The sequence below is a fragment of the Podarcis filfolensis genome (assembly GCF_964270895.1).
Source record: "Podarcis filfolensis genome assembly, chromosome: 9".
NCBI classification, from domain to species: domain Eukaryota; kingdom Metazoa; phylum Chordata; class Lepidosauria; order Squamata; family Lacertidae; genus Podarcis; species Podarcis filfolensis.
In genome coordinates, this window is record NC_139610.1 from 24,784,772 (window position 1) to 24,812,737 (window position 27,966).

General features: G+C 42.8%; 1 protein-coding gene across 2 annotated transcripts in view; it reads left to right on the plus strand.

The window, feature by feature from the left end:
• The first annotated feature begins 17,390 nt into the window (after positions 1-17,390).
• LNX1 (ligand of numb-protein X 1) overlaps positions 17,391-27,966 on the plus strand; it is a 120,342-nt gene continuing 109,766 nt past the window's right edge. Inside the window, exon 1 of one of the 2 annotated variants that reach the window (XM_083630318.1) lies at positions 17,391-17,513. The gene's annotated coding sequence lies outside the window, so the exon portion shown is untranslated. The remainder of the gene's footprint in view (positions 17,514-27,966) is intronic. The other variant, XM_083630323.1, reaches the window with a different exon arrangement.

The following is a 27,966-nucleotide window of genomic DNA, read 5'->3' on the forward strand; positions in this document are numbered from 1 at the left end:
AGCAGCAACTGAAACAGAGGCCTGTCCGCAACTTATCTTTAAAGCACTGTGATACCACTTTAAACAGGCATGGCTTCCCTAAAGGATCCTGGGAGATATAGTTTGTTTAGGGTGCTGGGAGTTGTTAGGAGACCCTCTACAGTCATACCTCAGGTTGAATGTGCTTTGGGTTGAGTGCGTTCGAGTTGCGCTCCACGGCAACCCGGAAGTAACGGAGTGTGTTACTTCCGGGTTTTGCCGCCCACGCATGCGCAGATGCTCAAAATGACATCATGCACATGCGCGGAAGTGCCAAAATGCTACCCGCGCACGAACAGACGCACCGTCGCAGCTTACGTTGCGTTCAGGATGCGAACGGGGCTCCGGAACAGATCCCGTTTGCATCCCAAGGTACCACTGTATATCCCGCACAGAGCTAATATTCTCAGAGTGGTTTAACAATCAATTCTTCTGGAAGTCTTAGCTCTGTGCAGGGAAATAAGGGCCTCCTAACACCTCCCAGCACCCTTAACAAACTACAGCTCCTATACAGCTTCCTGATCATCCCTTCTGGAGAAAATTAGCAGACACAAAGGGCAAAATAGGGAACGTCAACAGTTTCAGCTTTTCTCACCTCTGCCTGATATTCTGCTTCTCCCAAGACCCTCTGCCTTTTCCTGTTCACCTAAACTCTCTTCTGTATTGCATCTGGTTACCCTATTGATCAAGTTCACTTCTAACTTCGGATGCTTTTTGGCTTTAGGACAGTGTATTCCCTGCAGAAATGCTCTCGTAACTGCCAAACTGAGGTTTTCTAGGGTGCAAATGGGCAATAGCCCAAAGCATGGCATGACTTTTGGGGAGTCCAAATGTGTGTCTGGCTCCTGCAAAAGTGAGTTATGGGGAAATGTGGTATGATGCAGTTAATGCAGTTAAGTAGCAACTCACATTTGCCCATGTTTTCTGTACTTTTAAGTCAGCATGCTACAGTTGAGCAACTGGTGTTATTGCAATCCAGACATCATAAGAAATCTGCAGGTATAATCCCATAGACTAATGCAGGCATGCACAATATAATATCCAGGTTGAACTTCTGGCTTCTGTTACACTCGGATCAACAAAATTAACTGAGAGGAAACTGCATATAGGACAGTAATGGTCTAAATCTGTTTTGCGCCAGAACATGAACTCCAGTGGTTGTTTTGTTGATGAAACATCTGTAGGAGGTTCTGGACAAGACATGACCTCAAATCACATCATTGGTTTTCCTGTTATTTTTGGCTTAGGACTAACATTATTACAGTGGGGGTTTTATTGTAAAAGAGCTTACAGTGCAAGCCTATGCATACCTACTCAAAAGTAAGTCTCATTGAGTCTGATGAGGCTTACTCTGTTGTGTATAGGATTGCAGTCCTAGGCTTCAATACACACCATACATTTCAAGCACTTTGAAAACATGCAACCTCCCCCCAAAGAATCCTGTAGTTTATTAAGGGTGCTGGGAATTTGTAGCTCTGCAAGTGGTGAACTATAGTTTCCACGTTTCTTTGATGAAAGCTGTGTGTGCCTAGTCCAGCTTCTTCTAAATTTAAACTAGCAAGCCGCAAACAGGTGATACTTCACCCTGTAAGCAGCACTCCATGACTTTGGAAGTCCTTTTCAAAGTGAATATTCAACTAGCAGCATATTTAGAACCACTTCCTGGCGCAACCTGCTATTCAAATATATTTAGACTGATAAGGAGCTGGAAGAGAGGCAAGCCTTTTTTATTTGATACCAGCTTCTTCTTTCTACCTCCAGAGAAGGAATGAAAAGAATCCATTTTCAGTTGATGCAAGGAAGTGACATCCTTCACTTTTTGCCTCTAGTTGCTACGATAGGAAGTTCAGCTTTACAAACAACGCTATAGCAGTGCCAAGAAATGGAAAACTGGCATTGTGGATGTCTTTGGCATATTAAGCGAAAGGGGGAAACCCAACGTTCCAGCTATTTTGGACGAAGACAGACATAGCAATTTTAGAGAACGGTGACAGCTCTGGAAGTGATCCAAACATACCTACTCCTTTCCAGGGCTATGTTCTTGGAAGACAGAGTTGGGTGGGATGGTTCTTCAACTGTTAAGTAGAACTGCACTTACTGGTTTTCCAGTTTTTCTTTAAAAAGAAGAAAAAGCCATTTGCTAATTCACAAGGGTGACTTCCAGGTGAACTGTTTCTTGAGCATTCATCTTGATTTGTTTGAATAAGTTTGTGGGAAGATCACACAGCATCGACTATTTATTGAACATTCATTCTCATTTGTTTGCTGGGAGGTTGTGCAAAGCAGCAAGGGTTATCCTCCCTTGCGAATGCATTTCACTGTCACTTTCCTTACTGCAAACAGTTGCACGGAGGAGAGAGCTTTGTGGTACTAGAACACAAATCAGCACATCATCATTAGTAGCAGCAGCAGTTTATTTTAATATGTTACCTGTCCTTCACACTAAGGTCCCAGGGCAGCTTGCAACAATTTAAAATACAACATTAAAATAAACCTACAATTACAAAAAAAAAGAAAAGAAAAACAAGTCACAAAAATTAGAGTGGGTCAATTGCATAATCAAAATGTGCTGGTATGTGACTGAATCCCACATGAAATAGTGACAGGCTGGAAGTGTCCATAGAGACAGAAGCTATTATGGGACACTTGATTTTTAATTTTTTAATTACGGTCGTACCTTGGATTTCGAATGGCTTAGTTGCTGAACATTTTGGCTCCCGAAGTGAGCCTGGAAGTGAGTGTTCTGGTTTTCGGTTTTTGGAAGCCGAACGTCCGACAGGGCTTCCACAGCTTCTGATTGGCTGCAGGAGCTGCGCTTGGGTTTCTGAACGTTTTGGAAGTCGAACGGACTTCCAGAACGGATTCCGCTTGACTTCCAAGGTATGACTGTATCTCTCAGACTTAAAAAAAATCCCGTTATAAAAACATGTTGTAGCAAGGATCAAACTCGTATCTTCCCCTTCCTTTTCTCCTTGAGGCACCAGGTGGGGATGTTCCTGAAGCTTCCGTCTGAGGTTCCCATTGCAATTTAAAAGTGTTCGAGAAATAGTTAGCAACTAATATCAAACTGGTCTCAAATTCTGGTTTGTGAACTCATTTTGACTGGAAACAGTGGAACAAATGGTCGTTTGTCATCAAACTGCAGGCAGAAGCTTTAAATTTCATTCTCTCACATGCAAAGGAAGGAAAGGGAAGAGGAGCCCAAGACATTTCTGCACTATGTTCTCATAACAGGAAAGCATGATTTCCCATTTGAACCAGGCCAGGACCTTGCCTAAAGTGATCTGGTGTAGCCTTTGCCAACCTGGTGCCTTCCAGATGTATTGTACTGGACCTGCTGGGAATTGTAATCCACATCATCTGGAGGACACCTGGTTGGCAAAGGCACATCTAGAGAACATTGATGATCATGTAAACCTACACTGAGTCATCAAGCCTGATACATACGAATAAGGATGTCAGGAGCCAAAAATTGTACCAGTCCCATAGGAGTCATTGGGGAAGAGACAAGGAGGCTGTTGCCCTCCCAACCATGCTATTTTTCTAGAAAAAGAGGTGCCAGAACTCACCATGAACACCTTCCTTGCTTCCTTATAATGGCAATAGCATCCACCTGAGAGGTGCTAGAACTGAGTTGCAGCTGAAAAAAAGCCCTGCCCCAGATAAACCATAATCATCAGGTTCCAAGCTTTCTTTCTTTCTTTAAAAAGAGTAAGTTTCTAGAATTTGTAGAACCTGAGGTATGAGGTTCAGTCATACCTCAGGTTACAGGTGCTTCAGGTTGCGCATTTTTAGGTTGCTGAACTCGGAAGTACCAGAACGGGTTACTTCTGGGTTTCGGTGCTCGCACATGCGCAGAAGCACTAAATCACATTTTGCGCATGCAAAGAAGTGCCAAATCACAATCTGCACGTGTGCAGACGTGGTGCTGCGGGTTGTGAACGTGCCTCCTGTACGGATCACGTTCGCAACCCGAGCATCCACTGTAAAATGTACAGATACTAGTCTGCTGTCTCCCTCTATTCAGTGCTCTGCTTCACCCCACCCTGGGAATATTCCTGCAGATGCCCATAACCAACCCCATAACAGGAGGCATGTCTGAGGTTAGAAAGCCATCTCCATTGCTAGCCTCACTCAGGTTTTAGCTCTATCTCTCCGCTCCTTACTCTCCATATTATTCAGGCGTTCGGTATCTGTAGATACTAAGTGCATCTAGCTCATGGGTGGCAGACCCTGCCCCTTATTCATTCATCTGAGCACTCAGATGGAGCCCCTGAGCACACAGCTGTGAAAGTAAAGGGCTCCTTCTGCGTTCTTCAGAACTCTGCTTGTCTGTAGGAGGAAGATTTTCAGAGATACCACCAAGATGTGTGTTGATAGCTGGATCCCGTCCCTGGAAGGAGATACCATTGCACCATTAGTGGGGGCTAAGGGTTCCCTAAACTGCTTATAATCAAATAAATATTACGTATTGTGCTTGACATTATTTCAGTGTGATGGGGGTGGAAATCATGTTTATTGCACGATTGAGATAATCTGTTTATCATCAAATGTGAGATTTCTAACATGGCGATTGCCTTGATGGGATCTAGGTTTCTGTAGATTTCTAAACATATCATCCGTGTTTCTCATCCACTGTTTTCTCACCCATTTTATTATGAGAGCAATGCAAGCAAAACTCATGCTGTATAATTTCCCCCTTTTTATTTGCTTGGCAACTGTCTATAAACAGATAGTAAAAATTACCAGAATCATTCCGTGAGTGTTTATGATTTGGGAATAAAAGAAAACGAAGGAAGATTGAGGAAGATTTGGGCCTAGTTTAGCGAGGCAGCAGTAGGCAGAAACTCAGCAGCTGCTGTAGCTTTGTTGCCGGGGAGAAAGAACTATAGATCCATAATTGTGCCAATGCTATGAATTGGACTATTGACCACCTTTTTATTCACTACTCCAATTTGATTGATTGATTGTATTTTTATGCCTCTCTTCAGTCAAACAAATCTCAAAGTGGCTTACAAACAACAAATAATAACATAATGCAGTGGTACCTTGGTTCTCAAACGCCTTGGTTCTCAAACGCTGAAAACCCAGAAGTAAGTGTTCTGGTTTTCAAATGTTTTTCAGAAGCCAAACGTCCGATGTAGCTGCCAGCTATTGTTTCTGGGGCGCCTGCACCAATCAGAAGCTGTGCCTTGTTTTTCAAACATTTCGGAAGTCAAACGGACTTCTGGAACAGATTAAGTTTGGTGCTTTTGTATTTGCTATTTTGCGTTTTTGTTTTTGAGGCTTTTTCAGTTAATTTGTTTTTGTAACTGTGTGGAACCCAGTTCAGCTACTGATTTATTGATTGTGTGACTGTGGAAATGGATAAAAGCCCCCCATCCAAAGAATGACTATCATCAGTGCAGGTAAGGAAAAACATTTTAATTTTAATTTTTATCATCTCCAATACTGTCTTATTTATTTTATAGTTCAGTACATTGATTATTGCTTCCATTTTATGGATCAATGGTCTCATTAGATTGTAAAATTCATGTTAAATTGCTGTTTTAGGGGTTGTTTTTAAATGTCTGGAACGGATTAATCCGTTTTGGAACGCCCTCCCATCAGATGTCAAAGAGATAAACAACTACCTGACATTTAGAAGACATCTGAAAGCAGCCCTGTTCAGGGAAGTTTTTAATGCATGACATTTTAATGTATTTTTAATCTTTGTTGGAAGCCGCCCAGAGTGGCTGGGGAAACCCAACCAGATGGGTGGGGTTCAAATAATAAATTATTATTATTATTATTATTATTATTATTATTATTATTATTATTACTTCCTATGGGAAAACACACATTGGTTTTGGAACGCTTTGGTTTTGGAACAGACTTACAGAACAGATCAAGTTTGAGAACCAAGGTATTACTGTAAAACATAATAACATTAACAAAATGCAACTTAAATAAATAAGCATATTTAAGTTTACATGCACACACTCCATGTCCCTAAGACGCACAATCTTTCACTCTACTTATTTCATTAAAATACCCACAAAATACCCACAATGCCTTTGTTAAGCTAGCTCAGCCAAATACTGAGCAAATGGCTGGGGTCCTTGGGTTGTAGGATGTGCTAGAGACAGTGGGGTACCTTCCAAGGGGCTTGATCTAGTAAGGAGTTCAAAGAAAACATTCCCAGCACCAAGTGTAGTGGTTAAAGTACAGTGGTACCTCTGGTTAAGAACTTAATTTGTTCTGGAGGTTCTTAACCTGAAACCGTTCTTAACCTGAAGCACCGCTTTAGCTAATGGGGCCTCCTGCTGCCGCCACGCCGCCAGAGCACGATTTCTGTTCTCATCCTGAAGCAAAGTTCTTAACCCAAGGTACTATTTCTGGGTTAGCGGAGTCTGTAACCTGAAGCGTCTGTAACCCGAGGTACCACTGTAGTGCAGTTGCTCTCCCTACTATGGAAATGCAAGTTAGTTCTCCTGTGGAAATGCTCATTCAGTCCTAGAGGAATGGGTCATATGAAAATCATGTCACTTAAATGTAAACACTTTCTAATGACCCAACGAGCTGCGTGCTCACAAAGGGAGATTTGAGTTTTTGTCAGTCAGAGCTCAGTACAGTGACCTGCTCCCAACCTGCATGAAACACGTGGAGATTATTTCAAAGCAAAGGTGATTTAAAAGGCAGATCTAATATGAAAGAGCCTGTGCTGCATTCATTGACAAACAGCCTGCAGGTAGAGAAACTTAGCTTCTTTGTGCATGGATAAGAATAACTTAGTTGAGTGCGTTTACTGTATTTTGCCATTATGGCATTGCCTTTTCCTCCCCTCTTGAGGCTGTGACTCATTGGCTTTGTATATTTATCTTGCTTTCTCAGTGTTGCTTCCTCTGTTTTCTGTTTCCCGATCCCTTTATTCTTACTGGAAATGAGCAGGTAGCTGAAGCTAATTCAAGTGTTCAGGGAGTCTTGCACGCAGGATTAGATTTCCAGGACTGTCCTGTTTCAGTTTGCATGTATTAAGTTTATATCAATGCATTTTTGAATTCTGAATTCAATTTCAAAACAAAACTTCCCTGCATCTTGCATATCAAGGAAAAAGATTTGAGCTTCTGGTCCTCTCTCTGATGCGCTAGTTGTCTATCCAGCTGTCCTTTGTCAACAACAAATTGCCACTGTTTTTTTGTGTTGAATATATTCTATATGGTAATTTATGGACCTAAGAGGTATCTAAAGCCATTTGCACATAACAAAATATGTATTTTATCAAAGTAATTGTTGAACTGAAATACAATTAAGAAGTATATTAATAGTGAATAAATTATTAAGCTCCAACTTAAAATGATTTTTTATTCATAACAAACTTAATAATGCAAACACACTGGCATTAGGCAATAACAAAAGTTCATTCAGAAACACAATTTACAAAGACTCATAATCTAGTCTCTAGAAACTTGCTATAACATGAAATAATAAATATATGTAAATATATGATGCAAACTACCAATAATTATAAATAGCAGAATGTAGGCACCCCATATATAGAAATGAGCAAACCAGTGATATTTTAGGGAGCAGGCTAGCAGGCGGGGCCCATTACTTACATCATAGGTGTTATGTACTGAAGTTCTCACCCTGGGCCAGCAGGGGTATACTGTAGATAGTTATGCAAATGAAGGATCGAAAGTGACGTTCAGTGATTGGATAGTTTGTATGCAAATGAAGGATCGAAAGTGACGTTCAGTGATTGGCTAGTTACAGAAAATGGTTACTGTTGCATTCTAGTGGAGCTCTATATAAGCAGGCTGGCTGAGCTCCTCAGTTCAGTTCTGTTTCAGCTTACAAATAAAGAGCTGCTTTGGAAGAATCGTTGTGTCGTCTGATATGTTTGCCCACAACTTAACAATAGGAGCCTACACAACACAGAACACTGTTGCTGTATGTAGGTTTTATTTTATTTGTTTTTTATGTTATATTTTGGAAATGTACATCCAGGTTTTTTCCCTTTAAATTGTTTGTAGGCCCCCAAGAGAGTGGGGCCCTAAGCTATAGCTTGTTTAGCTTATACGTAAATCTGGCACTGCTGGCTCCTCCTTCATTCCCCAATCTCCCCCTTCTTAAAGAGTTAGCAGCAGCACTTATGTGTCACTTTGCACTTGTGCCAAAGTCACCAATTGCCAGATAAGAGAGGTGAAAACTGGGTGATAAAACCCAAGAGCCTAGGCCACTGTTGAGCTATTAAGTTACCTCTGAAGGTCCACACAAGACAAATGTTCCTCATTCCTGTTTCTTAAGACAGTTGTTCACTTATGGAGTGTTTATGTACTCAATTAAAGCCCACACTTTAAATGTTTGCCTTCTTTTCTCTTGACTTCCAAAGAGAAAAATCTGCCTAACAATAGTCTTCACCCTTGGAGCACTTTCTTCCGTCAATCTGTCCTTATAAAGCATCTTATTTTGAAACATTTGTGGCAGGCTAATTATAGTAAGTAAGCCCTGAAGTAGAAAGCATGCGAAAACAGTGTGTGTTGAGCGTCTCTTCCACGACTTTTCCCCACGCTCTTTTAAATACTACCATATTAACTAAAAGAAAATCCCTTTCCATTTTTGCTTTTCCGCTATGGAAGATGTCTCCTGCTTTATTCTGTAGCCCCCCCCCCCCCCAGCCATGTTGATCTCCCTGAGCCTATGGCCCTATGCCCGCTTACCTGGGAGTAAGCCTCTTTGAAATCAGTGGGGCTTACTTCTGACGAGACATGCATAGGATTGCACAGTCTCTGAGACTGTACCCTCCAATGAAAATAGGGACATCCGAAGTAAAACAGAACATTCTGGGATCAAATCAGGAACTGGGATGGCTTCTTTAAATCAGGGGTGTCCCTGGCAAATAGGGACCCTTGGAGGGTCTGCTTTTCTCTAAACTTAAAAGCCCCATTGTAAATTTGTGAAGCTATTTAGTGAGTTCTTTTGTGGGGACGCACCGTAGGAGTCAACTGTTAGGCACATGCAGTGCGTTCTTTCTAAAAAATAATGTTTAGGGGTACTCTCATTTTCCTACTCATATTGAAATACTGCCCCTCAATGAGGCCAAACTTAGATTCACAAAATGTTTAGGGGTATGTGTCCCCCTGCGTCCCCCCAGACAAAAAGCAGTGGGCACATGGGTGCTTATAGCTGTTGGGTTGGCAACTATTATTAGATAAAATATACTAGAGCATGGATAGGCAAACTAAGGCCCAGGGGCTGAATCTGGCCTAATTGCCTTCTAAATCTGGCCTGCGGATGGTCCGGAAATCCGTGTGTTTTACATGAGTAGAATGTGTCCTGTTATTTAAAATGCATCTCTGGGTTATTTGTGGGGCATAGGAATTCGTTCATCCCCCCCAAAAAAATATAGTCCGCCGTCCGCCCTCCCCAGGTCTGAGGGACAGTGGACCGGCCCCCTGCTGAAAAAGTTTGCTGCCCCCTGTACTACAGCCATTTATCATATCTGGCTAGTCTAGGAAAATAGGATTATAGCAGAAGATTGTTCATCGTTGTGTTTAGTGTTCTTGCTTATTCAGGGCTGAAGAATGCACTGTCATGGGGTGAAAAAAAATTGGTGGCAATTTTTTCACTCTTGCATTTTTCTGCAGAAATGTTTTCACTTCCAAAACTGCATTCTTTTATGAAATGAACAATCCACATAACGTAGGTATACCATACCAGTCAAATAAAATACCCATAGGAAGTACATGCACATGTGTGCATTTGTGCGCATGGACACAGACACACGCAACCCCACATATCCACCAAAGCAGAACAGCAATCTGAATAAGCTAAAATTGGTTTATGAACCATTTACCAGTTCATAGTTTTCTTAAAATTTAAATTACATAAGGGAAGCATATGCTGCTGAGCTGCTGCCAGTCTTAAAATATTTACAACTATTTCAATAAAAATATTTTTTGAATATGATATTTAAACCAAATGGAGTATGCTTTACTGATTTGCTCCCCACCCAATAAAACATTCCCATTCATCTACTTTTGGCAATTGGAAGAACTTCCTGAGTTGTTTGTATAACACACACAAAAATAACATGACGTGTATAGTAGTTTAGTTTTGTAACTACTAAATATTAAACAAGTAAACATGCTGACTGCTGTCCAATCTATTTAGAGCACTGGAATCTCACCACCACTGCCACCAATAAAAACATCCCATTCAAGATTTCCTTGCAAATAAGCATTACTGATTTTTACTGAACCAATCAAATTCTATGGGGCCAATTTCTGCCATGGTAGCAAAGATAGTCTGGAATCTGTATTTTGCTTAAACATGTGGGCATTCAGAATGTTGTTCAGCATCATCTCTCTTTAATTTTCTTCCACTCATTTGTCATCCTTGAGGCCATCTTACAGGAAATTAAGTTTCAACTGGAAAACGGCTAAGAAATGCAATGTGGTCTTCAAGGGTAGAATAGTAGTTTTATCTTTTTTCTTTTATTTTGTGGGCCAATCATCCCGACATCAAATGTCAAACATCTTGAAATCTGTGGCATGCACCAGAAGTTAGTGGCAAACTGCTGATATGTTCATGCTTCTTAGGAAAGTAGGTAGTTGTTACAGGAAGTTGTCTGAGATGTGTGTTGATGTAAGGTTTTCTACCTTAAAAGGATATGGTTGAAGAAGGTATTTAAAAAATCACAGTCATTGCCTCCAGACTAGAGTGACGTTCTGTCAAGCTGCATCTAAATTCCAACAAGAACACAAACATTTGCTGAGTTAGTAGCTAAACACCAGGTGCAAACAGGGCTTGCAAAGAATTTTCAATAATTAAAAAAAATCAGGACACTTAGAAATTACCATAAAAGTCTGTGACTCTTCTTTCCCATAAAGAATAAATTAAATGCTACTGCTTTCAAACACTTTCAGTTGCATCTTGGTTTAATGTCTACTCCTGCGAGTAGATTTCCAACAGCTGGGGGCATTTTTATAAGCTCATAAATTTATAGAGAAAACATACTTAAGAAAGCTATACTATGAGCTTTAATTCTCATGCTTAATTAATAAAACAGCCTTTATTTTCAGTCAGTTGTGAACAAGCAAAAACTCATCACGATTGGATAAAAGTTGATATCTCAGCTGCGGCTTAGAGCTCTTGATCGTGTTAATTTGATTGTGTTTCCTTTTATTTTGCAGTTTCCTGAAACTGCAGCAGGTAAAGCCATATTCAAATAAACTGAGGAGTTTAACAGATCTAGCAATTACATATTTTTAAAAACTGCTTTTGTTCCTAAAGATGCTCAGGGGACATATACTGATGTGAGGTCTCCATTGATGGATGGCTATCATTTATGATCTTGTTGAGGTTCCTGTATTGCAGAGGTTTGGACTAGATGAATCTCGGGTTTCCTTCAAACTCTATAATTCTTTTATTCCAGAACTTTGTGATCGACAACTTCTACTAAGAACTTATAATACGAACTTCCTTCATTAGCTCACATCACCACCAACCCCTTTCACCCTCTTTTAAAACAATAATCTGCTTTATTGTTTTGGTATACATGACATTTTGTGAGTTAATGCATGTTGTATGTTAGGCAGGACAAGCACTGAGAGTAGTGAAAAAGAATGGTCAGAGCTGCTGAACAAAGTAGGACAGGATTTCCAGAACTGGCCTATGGACCACCAGTCATCTAAGAGCTTCATTCAGGTGGTCCACATTGCATCTATGGATTTGTGGTTGAAGATGGGAGACAGTGCATCCATCACATTGAATATTCATATTGATTTTTTAATTGTGTTTTTATTGCTTTTTATTTTATACATTGTATTTTATTGTATTGCAATTTGAATTCTGTGGAATACAACAAAATATAATAAAAAAGAAGCAATACGAATACAATGAAAATCATACAGGCACAGAACCTTGTAATTACTAATAAGTGGTCCACCAAGTTCTGCAGCTTGTTTCAATTGGATGGTGTAGATAATCATTTGGGAGCTGCTGGCGTACAGCTGAGGATGGCAGAGTTAGAAGAGCAGAGCTATAACAGGAACTAAATACAGAAATGTTAAGTGAGCGGACCAATTGTGGGAGGAGACCACCAGTTCTTCCAGTAATTCTGCTGTGGAATGGGCTTTCCCAGCAAATCCATTCATGTACTGAAAAGGAATAAATGAATGAGCCATTGTTAGTGAGTGTAAGTAGGAAAGGGTAACAGGACAAGAAAAAATAACAGCAGAGCGAATAACAGGAGCAATTTATTACAGAAATGTGACTTCCAAAGTTCACAGACTTAGGTTCAACAGGGGAATGCACACCCATTGCACAGCTAGTTGAAGTGCTTCTGGTCTCCTCAGGAGGGGTGCGGCTGAACCACAGAGGAGGAAGTCCCAACCATCTGTGTTCCACTGGAGAAACCATCATAGTGACATGACCTAGGAATTCCAGGGACTTGAAGGAATAAAGAGCAAAACCTAAAAAACTCCTGAGGGGCTCATGTTGTTGACAGGTTTTGACAACATACTAAGGAAAGTGCCATTATTCTGCATCATCCTAATGACTTTTGCAGTCAATTCCAAGTAACCTTGAATTTTATCCCCCCAAGCTGTAACTGCTGCAGCTTTTCTGGAATGTTATGAATAAGATTACTATATGCATGGTTTAGGTCTGCATACTGCTAACCCAGCAATAGCCAATGAGGTGTCCTCTAGATGTTTCTGGACTACAGTTCCCATCATCCTTGACCATTGGCCATGCTGGATGGGGCTGATGGGAATAGTAGCCGGCAACATGGAGAAGGCACATTGGTTAACCACATTAGTTATCATTTTTCATCAATTCCCTTTCAATTGGAATCAAAGTGATAATAGCATTGGTGTTTGCTACTCCATACTTTTGGCCAACTTACAAAATTAAACATAACAGAAATATTGAAATATAGTGCGTCTTATAGAGCGAAAAATATGGTATGTCCCAACCTGTGTTATTCCACTACTTCTCCCTCTTTATCATGTGATCTTTCAGACTCTTAATTTATGAACACACTGATGTTGTCTAATGTCTATATTTTGCTTCTGGAGCATCCAGCAAAAATCTGAAAGCATGCCGAGACTCCCCCTGTCTTGGTACCTCCTTTCCATGCCACAAATACCTTGGTGAACCCGCTCCCAGTGTTCATCACTAACAGCACCCAACTTGGCTGGGGAAATGTTGAGATGCAAATCCAATAAACGCATTTTCAGAGACTTATTACATCCCCGTAGCCTCTAAGTTTATTAGAGGTGCAAAATTTCAAGACCCAGTGTTGCCTCAATACAGTTGTGTGCTTCTGTTGCTGGGCTCCATTGCAAACGGCTTCTCCATGCAAACCAGGAAGTGACCTCTCCAGACAATGGAACAACTCTTCTTTTCTTATCTCTGTGGCTGTGATCTTCTGGGTGACACGGACGCCGTTAGGCAGTTGAATGTGCATACACACTCCATCCATTTCCTCCCTCCACACGGCCCCGGGCACTGGCAACCTACACTACACCACTGTTTGCTTTCATTGCCTTCCTTATGCTCTGCTTGTAAATCAGGGCTGGGGAATCTTTGGCCCTCCAGATGTTGATAAACAGCAACTCCAATTATCCCTGCTCGCTGTAGCTGCTGGGAGTTCTAGTTCAGCAATATGTGGAGGACCAAAGATTCCCCATCCTGCTGTAAACAAACCAGATTTTTTTACCATGACAATATTAATGCTCTCATCTTAATGAAATGCACATATATTCACACAGCAGCATCCCTGGTTCTCCTCCTCTGTCTAAAACTCGGCTTCAAATAAGCATTATATTGTGGTCCAAGGAAAGGTTGTGATGTATGTGTGGTGTCTACAACAGTGTCTTCAGTTTGCAGATGTGCCCACAGTCTCTGGAAGGTTGGTGAGCCCTTGCCTAGATCTTCTTCCAGGTTGGGAAAGGGCAGAGAGCATAGCAGTAACCACAGCCTTCTGTTTTTGGCTTTGGAGTTTGACCCTCAGGGCATTCCACAGAAAAATTGGTCCCCTGCTTCAGAGGAGCTTCACCCTGTGACAGAAACTCCTGTTTAAGGGCTGGCACAAGTAAACTCCTACCTTTACTCATATTTTTTAATTAGCGTAGTTTACTGAGTCATTCGTTAGTGTGAGTCACTCAGTTATAACATGCTGAACACAAATGCAAAACGTGAGACACTCAAATGGCACGGGATCTCACAGAAAAGTAAGAGAAGAGGGGGAAAACAGGAAACAATTATTTATATGAGCTTTTGATCTTTCTAGGCACAAGCAGACAGCATCACACAATAGGCTGAACCTCAGGCCTTTGCAGCAGGAATGCATGAGTAACAGACCTGGTTTTCTAAGTCATTCATTGTGAGGCACTGGGCATTTTTGTGTCCTCCTTCTCCAGGCCATTAACTTGTGTAGTCATATCCAGCTATACAATGTGAATCAAACACTGTTGGCATCTGGTTCCCTAAGTCATCGGATATCACTCGAGCAAAATGATAAACCGGTGCTAGTTTTAGACACTAGTTTCCTCTGCTCCAAAATCAATGGACAGAGAGGGAAGAGAAAAAACACAGGTGGCAGTGCAAACCTACCAGATCCAGACCAGAAATCTCAACTGAGACCTGGTGGAGTGGGAAGCCACAATTTATCACCATGCATTGAATGCATCCTTCAGTGAGGCTTGTCTGGCATCTAGTTTAATGCTATCAGATTCATATGAACAACTTTGATGGTGTTGGTGGAAATCATAGATATGCCCTAATTTCAACCAAGTGCAAGGAAGTTGAAATTTAAGGGGCTGTACTAGTTGAAAGGCAACACAAGATGAACCTATGCCCTGACATGGTGAAAACAGGCAAAGGCACATTCTGACTTATTCCAAGTATCTCAGAAGGTCTGGATGGTGTCATCTTGGAGTCTGGGACAGAATTTGATGCTGGCGTGTATGACAGCATCTTAAACCGTTTGAGCTAATTGATTTTATTCCCATCGGTGCAATGAGGCTTGCCTGTGGTGAATTACTTGAAACTTATTATCCAGCATGCAAGATGTGGAGTAGGAAAAAGAACACAAACTCTTTTTCACAATGCTTTAATCTGCAGCCACATCATACAATGAGTGTACAGGGCTGGAATTTCAAACTCAGTTCTGCGCTGAAAAATAACAACAAATGCTGAATGATATACAGTGTTGTACTATGAGCTTTGCATTCCTTTCAATGTCTCTTACAGAAGATAGACGCTTGCTTACAAAAGCCACTGCTCCTTTCACCAATTGTCAACAGGTTCCACGTAGCTTTTGGTGCAAGGTTTTAAGCCTATGCTGTTTGCAAGGATGTTAAGTCTCATTCAGCTCAGAGAAAAGTTTTCCTCCCCCTCTCATGACTCTGGAATTCATAGGAAGCTGAATGTTGGGAGGGGTGGGTGGGGGAGGGTTTACTGGTTCATGGGGTTTCCCCTCCCCTCTCTTTTTTATTATGTATTCTGTGTTTTTATCTGGGAGTGGCCGCCAAGACCACATAAGCCCATTCCTGAAAGGCCTTCATTGGCTCCCAGTACATTTCCGAGAACAATTCAAAGTGTTGGTGCTGACCTTTAAAGCCCTAAATGGCCTTGGGCCTGTATACCTGAAGTAGCGTCTCCACCCCTATCATTCAGTCCAGACGCTGAGGTCCAGCTCTGAAGGCCTTCTGGCAGTTCCCTCACTGTGAGAAGTGAAGCTACAGGGAATCAGGCAGAGGGTCTTCTCAGTGGTGGTGCCCGTCCTGTGGAATGCCCTCCCATCAGATGTCAAGGAAATAAACAACTATCTGAAGACATCTGAAGGCAGCCCTGTTTAGGGAAGTTTTTAATGTTTGGTGTTTTATCATATTTTTCAATAGTCTGTTGGGAGCAGCCTAGAGTGGATGGGGAAACCTAGCCAGATGGGCAGGGTATGAATTATTATTATCATTATTATGTTGTTGTTGTTGTTAACAACCCTGAGATCTATGCATGAAGGGCAGTAGACAAATTTAATACATGAATGAAATAAATAAAAAGATTCAAGACAGACAGAAGGAAGTTTACTTCTTCACACAACTTGCTCCCACCAGAGGCAGTGATGGTCATCAACTTGGATGGCATTAAGAGAAGATTAATGGAGGTAAAGGCTATCAGCGGCCACTAGCCACAATGACTGTGTCCTCCCTCTTCTGTTGGAAGCAATATGCCTTTGAATAACAGTTGCTGAGAGTCACAGGCAAAGAGTGTGCTTTTGGGGTTCCCCTAGGCATCTGGTTGGTCACTATATGAAAACAGGATGCTGGATTAGATGGTCCCTTGGCCTGATCCAGCAGTCTCTTCTTATGTTCTTATTAACTCAATGAGACTTCAGAGTATGAACACATAGGATTGCCCTGTAAATCACCAGCCCCCTTTCCAATTAAGTAGAATGCATTCCTGCAGAATAAGGGAAAAACTTACAGACTCTGAGTGTTTCTCTTGGTTGAAGAATGGCATTGCAAAATTCAGAGAATTGCCATGGCATTGTTTTGGTTCACATATGGTTCTGGAAAGTGCAGGTTGGGTAGGTTCACCTTTAAATCCTCCCTAACGATGACTGCAGTGGCGCTGTGGATTAAACCACAGAGCTTAGGACTTGCCAATCAGAAGGTCGGCGGTTTGAATCCCCGCGACGGGGTGAGCTCCCGTTGCTCGGTCCCTGCTCCTGCCAACCTAGCAGTTCGAAAGCACATCAAACTGCAAGTAGATAAATAGGTACCACTCCAGCGGGAAGGTAAACGGCGTTTCTGTGCGCTGCTCTGGTTCGCCAGAAGCGGCTTAGTCATGCTGGCCACATGACCCGGAAGCTGTACGCCGGCTCCCTCGGCCAATAAAGCGAGATGAGCGCCGTAACCCCAGAGTCGGCCACAGCTGGACCTAATGGTCAGGGGTCCCTTTATCTTTACCTTTAACGATGACTGAAATAATGGTTTGCTCACAGCCCCGCAGCTTGCTTCTGCCCAAGCTCCAGTTTGAATTGGAGGACTTCCGGCTGCATGCACTGTTCCTGGGCTGGCATGGGCAGTAATTTCTCATAGAGACTTGAACATCATATGATGGCATCATCGTCAGCTGTAATGCACATGCTCGTTCTTTAGCTAATCTCTGTTCAAACTGGTTTTGGAGCCATTACAAAAACGTGCAAAATCCTGCTGACCAGAGAAAACAACAGGATGAGTGCACACGGGACGTAACATTTCCTCTGACTTGCCGTTGTCGGGTCTCCCCTTTTGCCTTGTTTAGAGTTGTTGCTCTTGCAAAGTTCCGTTTCCTACCTCTGAGTTCACATCCTCCTCGTTTCCTTGTTTCTTCCCTCTTCTTTGCAGGAGAACTGTACTCTGAGAAGCCACAACCCTTCTCCCCACGGCCAGTGGCTCTTCCACCCCCACGCAGCTCCGTTAGATGTAGAGGACCCAAGTCCATGTGACCAGCTTCACAAGGTACGCTTTATGCAGTCAACTTGCTTTGATCATTTCTGTGGCATTCCATGTCAGTGAGTTGGGGCCAAACGAGACAATATCTATTTGTGCCCTTCAGTGCAGGGTTGGTTTTTGTTTTGCTTTTTACATAAATTGCCAGCATGGGCACCCTGATCTCAACTGAGGCATTAGTTTGTGGAGGGGGCTTTAACCCTTGCTCTTTGCTAGAGGATTGGGAGTCCTACACAGGTAATTTGCTTTTGTGGTAGGACTCCCATTCATTTCACTGGGAGTCCCCCCCCCCGAAGAGAGCACTGTTTCTGCCCTTACAAAGCTACACTTTCCACCTTTCCTTGATCTTCATTATGTCAGAGACCCAGGGCTAACTTGGATTCTGCAACCAGATAATATCCAATATTTAAATCCTGATGGGATTTAAAACAAAACTGAAAACAGCCCTTGGGAGACTGACCTGGAGTTGTTGGAGGATTCTTGACTCTTTCCCTGCCTGCTGTTTTTCTGCTCATAATCCATCTTCCCAACAGTTTCCCCTATCATCACAATGGCAGAAAGCAATTTGGGACCCACATTTTTTCTCCTTGTGTGGGGAAAAGCTGCTGAGTTCACTCAATTTTTAACAGAAAAGGAGTCAGCAGGGAAAGGGTTAAGCATCCCCCCCACCCCTCAAAAACATCTTTTCCTCTTCACTGATGCTTTTCTTTTCTTTTTAGAAGGTCATTGATGGGAAAGTTACATTTACATGTAACAACCAGGTTGTCTCCCAATCTAAAGGCCTGTTGAAGAGTCAGTGCCCGTCTTGTATGTTGCTCCAAGCTTTGCATATTGCAATGAGCGTGTTAACTTTGCATGCAGGCAAACTATATTAATAATAATAACAATAATTTATTATTTATACCCCGCCCATCTGGCTGAGTTTCCCCAGCCACTATTGTTAGGGGAAGATGGTTAAAAGCACATTTGTCCAACGATTTCTAGTTATCGGTCTGCTTTTTCTTTTGTCCCACAGCTTTACCCTGGAAAACCCATTGTTTATTGCTGAACCCATGTCCAGGAATCACAGGAAAAATGAAATGAAATACAGTGGTACCTTGGGTTGCAAATGCTTCGGGTTACAAATGCTTCAGGTTACAGACTCCGCTAACCCAGAAGTAGTACCTCAGGTTAAGAACTTTACCTCAGGATGAGAACAGAAATTGGGCGGCGGCAGCACAGTGGCAGCTGGAGGCCCCATTGGCTAAAGTGGTAACTCAGGTTAAGAATAGTTTCAGGTTAAGAACAGACCTCCAGAACGAATTAAGTTCTTAACCTGAGGTACCACTGCATGGGACAAAGGGAAGTGTGGGTGAGCTCTTAATGTGCCTGGCAATATCACCTCCAGAAGTTCACAGCCCACACTGGGGATTATATGGAAGACTGAGGGTGTGAACTAGCATTGCAACGTCACAGCTCTGTATGCAGCCTTTGCAGTTTGCATTTCATTTCATTTTTATTTATTGAATTTATATACCTCCCTATACCTGGAGGTCTCAGGGCAGTTAACAAAAAAAAATCACAATATATAAAATCAAATAATAATCCAATCTCTCTCACACACAAAGAGCCACATTTTTTTGTCGTTTAGTCGTGTCCGACTTCATGACCCCATGGACCAGAGCACGCCAGGCACTCCTGTCTTCCACTGTCTCCCGCAGTTTGGTCAAACTCATGCTGGTAGCTTTGAGAACACTGTCCAACCATCTCGCCCTCTGTCGTCCCCTTCTCCTTGTGCCCTCCATCTTTCCCAACATCAGGGTCTTTTCCAGGGAGTCTTCTCTTCTCATGAGGTGGCCAAAGTATTGGAGCCTCAGCTTCAGGATCTGTCCTGCCAGTGAGTGCTCATTTTAGGATGTTGATTAGCTCAGCCAATTGTTGTTGTTGTTTAGTCGTTTAGTCGTGTCCGACTCTTCGTGACCCCATGGACCAGAGCACGCCAGGCACTTCTGTCTCCACTGCCTCCCGCAGTTTGGTCAGACTCATGTTTGTAGCTTCGAGAACACTGTTCAACCATCTCGTCCTCTGTCGTCCCCTTCTCCTTGTGCCCTCCATCTTTCCCAACATCAGGGTCTTTTCCAGGGAGTCTTCTCTTCTCATGAGGTGGCCAAAGGCCTGGTTAAAAAGGGATGTTTTTGCCTGGTGCCTAAAGGTGTACAATAATGGTGCCAGGCGAACTTCCCTGGGGAGAGCTTCCACAGATGGGGAGCCACTACAGAGAAGGCCCGTTCTTGTGCTGCTATCCTCCAGATCTCTCACACAGCAGGCACACGAAGGAAGGCCTCGGAAGGTGATCTCAGGATCCGGGTAGGTTCATATGGAAAGAGGCGGTCCTTGAGGAATTGCAGTCCTGGGCCGTTTAAGGCTTTATAGGTCAGAACCAGCACTTTGAATTGGGCCTGGAAACTAATCAGTAGCCAGTGCAGTCAGACCAGGATCAGTGCAATATGCTCAAACCATGAGCAACATGGCCGCTGAATTCTGCACCAGCTGCACCATGGGCTGAAAAGCACTCCTCAAGTGACACCCTCTGGGAACGACCCTCCAAGCAGGACTGGAACCACCGCACCTCTAGTTGCGTGAATGTAGTGGCTTGAAAAAGTGCTTTCATATGATTCCAGCTGGGTTGTTATTCGCCTGCTTAGAACCCCTATATAGTTGGTTCCAGAAGTCAATCATATAAGTGCTTCCAGCTATAGGAAGGCAATGTTTACCAACATTTTACACCACAATCACATATGTATAACATTCATGTGACCTCGTATTTATGATCTTGTGCTGGAGCAGCAGCTAGGAATCCCACCGCACTCCAACTCTTGAATCTATTTATTTACAGTGGTACCTCGGGTTAAGTACTTAATTCGTTCCAGAGGTCCGTTCTTAACCTGAAACTGTTCTTAACCTGAAGCACCACTTTAGCTAATGGGGCCTCCTGCTGCCACCGCACCGCTGGAGCACGATTTTTGTTCTCATCCTGAAGCAAAGTTCTAAACCTGAAGCACTATTTCTGGGTTAGCGGAGTCTGTAACCTGAAGCGTACGTAACCTGAAGTGTATGTAACCTGAGGTACCACTGTATTAAGATTGAATTGGTTTATGCAGCCTATGGCACCTATCCGGGAAGCACCATGGATGCACATTTTTTTAAATGTGCACAGTTTCTGTCTTTCTTAAGCCAGCAAAGGTTGGGTCATTGAATTCTACAATATCCCACACAGATTGGAATGGGGCAGATCCAGTTTAGCCGCAGAACCGTAACTCCCTGTTTGGGTGTTAACATAGAAATAAAGTCCTGAGTCTTCCTTTTCCCCTTTCAACTTCCTCATTGGGTGTTAACGTAAAATTAAGTGACTCTCTTTAAAAAATGTAGACATCATTTCCATAATACATGTCCTGTCAGACCGAAAGGTTTTTGGTTTTTTTTTTGTCACGGGTGTAATTCTCCCCACCCAGTTACTCTAAAAGCTGCGTTAAGGCAATATGCCTAACTCCCAAAACTCTGCCTAATTGCTTGCCTTTCTCAGTTTCTCTTCAGCTTTCAGCAGAGTCAGTCATATATGGTTGCCAATCTTCTGATCGACACTGCAATTACCTGATGCCTCTTGTGACATTATTATGTTGAATTAGAAGCTGCTTGTCAAGGCGCTTGCAGATCCTAACTTGTTTTCCAGTTGGCAACTTGTAATGACAACTTAATTTCCCCCACCCCCAGTAAGGATGTGGAGAAGGAAATGTTTGTGTTTCACAAATGTACGTTTTGCTAGGCAAACTAATGAGAGAGAATGTTTGATCTGAAGTAAAAACCTGGTATGAAAATATCCAGTGCGAAAAATGTGTCACAGAACTCCCTGCCACAAGAAATAATTCCAAATGAGCTCAGGATGGCCCCGTTTAACCCGCCTATTTGGGATACCCAAGTGATATCACATGGGTCAAAATAAATGGAATATCCAATCATTAAGCCGATTGTATAAGCAATCTTATCCCAGATTTTTCCCCATTTAGGACAACTCTACCACATGCACAAAATGTTAGGTCCCCCCCCCACTCTTTTCAGGCATGGTCCACACTTTAAAACTACATGTCTCAGTGTCCCCCCTTTTAGGCTCTAGCTTTCCCTTTGTGCAAACCAACCTGCAGAAAACATTTGCTCCTATTGAATGCTAAAGAGGAGGTTTTCATATATGTCCGTATGTGGAAGCTAGGGACACAAAAGGGACCTCAGACATGGAATTTTAAGTGCTGATCTGTGCCTGGAATTCCCACATTAAATGGGGGGGCCCTTTGCGTGGGTGCATGCAGCCCCACCCAATCCTATGCGACTCCCGGCTAGGCAGCCTGGCTTCACCTCCCCCCCCCTGGGCCAGATACCTGGAGGTTCCCGCCAAGATTCCAACAATTGGCCGGTCCCAGCTGAAGGAGGCATTGCCAGGCGACTTGGCCAGGTAGGGCTAGGTCTGCCCCCCCCCAATAGAGGGTGTAACTTACATGGGAATCTTCAGTTGGCTCCAGAGCTTCTCCCACCCTGCCCTCCCTTATTCCATGCATTCCTTTTGCAGTTTAACCTTTTTTCATTATAGCTATGCGGGTGCTGCTACGTTCATTGATGGTTGCTGTCGAAGGACCAGGAAGGAATTTCCCTGCATTGGCAGGTTTTGCCTTCCCCGTAGCAAAAAGCCACACCTTTGGTGGTTTCAGGCCTTGGGCAGAATTCTTTAGTCTATCTTCCCTAAAGGGGGGGGGGGAGCGAAGCGGTGACCCACGCTCCCCCTGAGGCAACAGCAATCCCAGGGTTTCCCATTAAAGGGCTTGTTTTGAGGGGAGGCATTGGCCATACGCTGAGAGGTTGTCATTGCTCTCCCCTGTGACGCAGCGAAATGGGGGGGCGCGCGCCTCTCTGCTTAAACATACATTTTCCAGAGCCAGCCCAATCCCCACACATTCTGGATAACCCTGAAGTCTCCCAGATCCCCAAGTGGGGACTGGGAAAGATAAACACCCAATGCCTGAGCCAAGGTCTCCCTACATCTGAAACTTTTAATAAAGTTGTGGCCAATTTTTATCCCATTCCACCTGGGTGTCTGGAGTTGGGGGAGTGGTCTCTGCCTGCCTACGCAAAGAGTGGGGTGGAGGAAAGTAAGTGTGGATAAATCCATAGTCTCTTTCCTTCACTTCTAACCAACATAATTGCCCAGCTGAAAGTATTGAATAATTAGATGGTAATATGCCTTAGTGATCTCTGAATGAATGATTCATTCATTTATACGTTGTATTCAGTGACTGCAGAGCCAACAATATGCAGAGAACTCTACAGCATTGTTCTAAGTAAAAATAAATAAATACCCGGACCCTTCTGCTGCCTCCCACCCACCCCCAGAGCTTAGATCTAAATTTTGGAAGTAGAAAAGACAATAGAGAAAAGGGCAGGGAGAGACACACGACCTGTGGATAAATGTAAGCAGCTAAAGCAGGCCCATGTACTTACTTATGCTTGTCTGTTGTTTGGGTTATAGTTGATCATTGAGACTGGGGTCAAGCCAGAGGTTTCACAGAGAATGTGCACCTGGAATCTAAAGGAGAAAAAGAGAGAAGGTGCTACAGGTACATTCAGTACATGTGTGCAAGACTGCCATTTCAGCAGCTTGCAATGTTAGGGTATGCAGTCGTACCTTGTTTCTCGAACTTAATCCATTCCAGGAGTCCATTCGAGTCCCAAAACCATTCGAAAACCAAGGCTCGGGTTCTGATTGGCTGCAAGAGCTTCCTGCAGTCAAGCAGAAGCCGCGCCAGATGTTTGGTTTCCGAAAAACATTCGCAAACCGGAACACTTACTTCTGGGTTTGTGGTGTTTGGGACCCAAAACGTACGAGTACCAAGGCGTTCGAGAACCAAGGTACGACTGTATTTGGCTTGAGTTATGAATAGGGCACATGGCTGAACTGTGCCACATCCACACACAGCTGGTAGAAGTTGCTCATGAGAAAGCAGTCTTGTAGAAACAGCCATGTGATCTGCTATTTTTCTAGTGAAATATAATCTTCCAATACTCAGCTCGTTTTCAGCAACTAAAGCAGCTATATTCCACTGTGACACTATAATGCCTTTTTTTTTTTGTTTAGAGTCTGTGGTTTTTACTAGAACTTCCCACCCAGGGTGAGAATTATACTCCAGGGCAAGAGAAGCTGGACTCTGGATAGTACCGCTTTACTATCGGGGAATGAGTAACGCTGGCTTCAGAAGGGCAGTTGTGAAATCGCACTAAGATTCTGCAAATTTTCGATTTACTGCTTCTTTTGAAAAGAAGAAACAGTTACTGCCAGCTGTTTTTCCTTTTCTCCCCATAAAACATGAATGGGAAGAATCAAAACTGCTTACTGCCAGCCGCTCTCGACTCCAAATTCTCTTACAAGTTTACCAAGGCCTGTGGTTCCATTTTGGCTGATCAGCAGAGTGTGAAGGAAAGTCCATCTGCTGTTTTGATTCTAAAATACAAAAACATACTTTAAGCAACTTTGTGACCAGATAGGCTCCATCCTAATTACAAGATTGCAAGTTGATCACAAGTAGCCGCTAAGAAAACTGTATGGCTTGTCCCATTAGTAAATGTCTTTTAGGATCAAAGTGGTGGGTTCTTGGCAAAGGAAAAACAGCAACAGCAGCAGCAGCAGCAACAACAACAACAACAACAACAACAACAATTTATTTATACCCCACCCATCTGGTTGGATTTCCCCAGCCACTCTGGGTGGCTCCCAACGGAATAATAATAATAATAATAATAATAATAATAATAATAATAATGCAACAAAACAATCAAACATTAAAAACTTCCCTAAACAGGGTTGCCTTCAGATGTCTTCTGAAAGTCAGATAGTTCTTTATTTCCTTGACATCTGATGGGAGGGCATTCCACAGGGTGGGTGCCACTACCAAAAAGGCCCTGTGCCTGGTTCCCTGTAACCTCACTTCTTGCAGTGAGGGAACCGCCAGAAGGCCCTTGGAGCTGGACCTCAGTGTCCGGGCAGAATGATGGGGGTAGAGACGCTCCTTCAGGTATACTAGGCTGAGGCCATTTAGGGCTGTCAGGTCAGCACCAAAACTTTGAATTGTGCTCAGAAATGTATTGGGAGCAAGTGCTCTATGAAGCAGATGAGACATGAAAATCCCATTCTTTCACCAAGGGTTTGATTCTGTTCTCTCCCACCACCCTGCCCCAAGTGCAGGAAGATGGGAAGCTGCCTTATACTGAGTCTGGCCACCTAGTTCAGTATGGTCTATATTGACCAGCAATAGCTTTCTTTGTTTCGGACTGGAGTTTTTCCCAGTTGTACCTGGAGATGCCAGGGATTGAACCTGCGTCATCCTGTGTGCTACACATGAGCTCTACCATTGAGCTACAACAGCCATTCCATAATACAATGCACAGCAGTTGAAACTTTCCCAATCTGCAAGCTAGGTCATTCATGCAGTGTGGAGCTCCTTCAGCTTGCCAGTGCCTCTTCCCAAAGGCAAATCAAATCAAAGATGGTTCAGGGCATCTTCCATCACATGAAAGCATATGAAGGTTGAACAATAGGTCCATGTAGCTCTGCCTATTTGACTTATGGAAGCTTTCCAAGATGTCTTTCCCAGCCCCTCTTCCCAAGATGCAGTCCACAACATCTGGAAGATGCCACATTGGCTATCCCTATCTTAGTGGATATCAATAAACACAGTAATATATTGCAAATAACTTTTTGTTCCCTCTGCCAATGCTCCAAATTCCTTGACTTGATGTCGTTTCAGCACTGGTTCAACTCGAGCCCAAAACAGAGATGTCAGGTAGGGATTCAGACCACCCAACGGTGGTCAAATGAAGAAACTCAGGTGAGGACAGCCACATTACCTATGAAGTCTCCTTGCACCAATAAGTCTGAGCAGGTCATATGTCATTCCCTGAACCCTGTAAAATATTCCAGCTAAGGCTGGCTTGATAGTCTGAGCAACAAAACCTTCTTGCCAACTACAGAGTACATTAACTCATCCTCAGCTGTGCGTGTTCTCGGTCTCTGTCATACTTTGTGACTTTTAGTTGTTTATTTTTATCTCCATCTCTGTAGCCTCACAATATTAGTAGATTAACTAACAGAAGTGAGTTGCTTAACGTTATCCATTCAGGTTCATGGCTGAGTGGAGATTTGAACAGTAGCTTCTCCCCACATCCATTATAATTATTTTGCGATGTAGCTGCTATGCTTCTGTACTTGCTGCCAAGAATATATAAAAAAATACCCAGCCAAACGGTTGGCCTTTTCTGTGTGTTTACATAGTTCATAAGTGACCTCTGATGCCTTGGGAGGTCCAGTACTTGACTGTTACATAAGCACAAGGAAGCACAATTTTGTGGGCAAAACACTGTAGATGCTCCTGGGAGTGACAGTGGCATGTACCGTACATTGGTGCTCAAACAATGTCTTGGTTGTGTAATAAAACATGTGACAGTATTGATTCCTGGTTTAGGATGCTCCAGTTAGTCATAGAATCAGAATTGTAGAGCTGGGGTCACCTAGTCGAACCCCTTGCAATGAAGAAATGCCAACTAAAACATCCATGACAGATGACCTTCCCACCTCTGCTTAAAAACCTCCAATGAATGAGAGTCCACTGCCTTCTGAGGAAGTCCATTCCACTAACAAACAGCTCTTCCTGTCAGAAAGTTCTTCCTAATGTTTAGTTGTCACTTATATTGACTTATACTGGTCAGCACCATTTCTTACTTAAATATATTTAGTTGTTTGTTTGAAGCTTGTGGTTGTGACGTCATCTTTCTCGCAAACAATGATCAGACAAACCTGAGATGAGGCTTTTGTTTCTAAAACATTAAATCCACGGTGGCTCATTCAAGAAAAAAGTTGTATATGAAACTGAAAAAATAGCATAGTTTATAAATTTAAAATCTGGCTCTGTTAATATTGCTACATTCAATAGGTGGGTTTAAAATATTTGTGTCTGTTTTCTCTTCACAAACTCCTCCTTGATGTACTCCTAAACACCTTTATAAAAACAAACTCAGAGCCCAGAAACGAGAGAAATTTAGTTGCTCTCAAGTCCCAAATGAAATCATTAGGATGAAGTAACCACAACTTATTTCCCACTCATTTAAGTGGAGTTAAAAGCATTACTGGCATTCTCTGGATGTAGACTAGTGCATGTTAAGTGTTAAACAAGAGCAGGGGTCAGCAAACTTTTTCAGCAGGGGGCCGGTCCACTGTCCCTCAGACCTTGTGGAGGGCCGGACTATATTTCTGGGGGTGGGTGGGGGGAATGAACGAATTCCTATGTCCCACAAATAACCCAGAGATGTATTTTAAATAAAAGGACACATTCTATTCATGTAAAAACACGCTGATTCCTGGACCGTCCATGGGCCGGATTTAGAAGGCGAATGGGCCAGATCTGGCCCCCAGGCCTTAGTTTGCCAACCCATGAACAAGAGAATCTGTGTGTTTATGAGCTTTTTTCTTTGCCTCAGATTCTTGCAGCCATACTGACCCAGAGAGAGAGAGAGCGCGCACATGTTAGGTACTTTTTAATCTCAGGAAGATCTTTGAATAGTCAGACTTGCTTGAATTTGGTAAAGAGGCCTTAAACCTTCAGTCTTCCCCATGAAAGAAAACAAATTCCCTCTCCCATACAAACAACTAAAGAATTACCAAGTAATGTAATACATTTCCACATCAGCATTATACGTGGGAGCAAGATAGTTTAACAGAAGGGTCTGCAGACTCAGCAGGGTGAGACGGTAAACTTGAAATATTATTTTTGGGATGTTCCCACATAATGAAACAAGAAAAAAGGGTTGTTTAACTTAGTACTGCTAAAAGTGTTGGGGGGGGGGGCGGGTTTCCAGTCACCAATACTTTTTTAAAAAAATATCATTGTCATACAGGGCTTTCACTACATTCCAGTAGTTTAATGGCAGTAATGGGCATACCTTTGGGGAGGGGGTTAAAATATATAAACTGTTTTCCTGGATCAGACTGTGGCTGATCTAGTATGACACTCTGTTTCCAACAATCGCCAGCCAGATGACCCTAGAAGCTCACAAGCAGAGAACGCTGTTGAGAGTCACCCACTGTTGTGCTTCCCCAGCCTCTGGCATTAAAAGTGTGTTAGCTCTAAACATGCTGGTCCCATTTAAGCAGTCATGACTAATAGCTCTTCTTTAAGATCCACTGATTATCTTCTTCTAAAGTTCTGAGTCTCTTACTAGAAAGGAACCCATCAGTGACTTGATAGCACATTGAGTGGTTCCAACTTGGGGGCCTCACTTTCCTTAAAACGTTGTGATTTATATCTCTGTGAGAGCTAGAAAAAATTGCATTGAGACAAAGCCACAGACTGAGGTTGCAATCCTATGCATACTAATTTGGGAGCATGTCTTG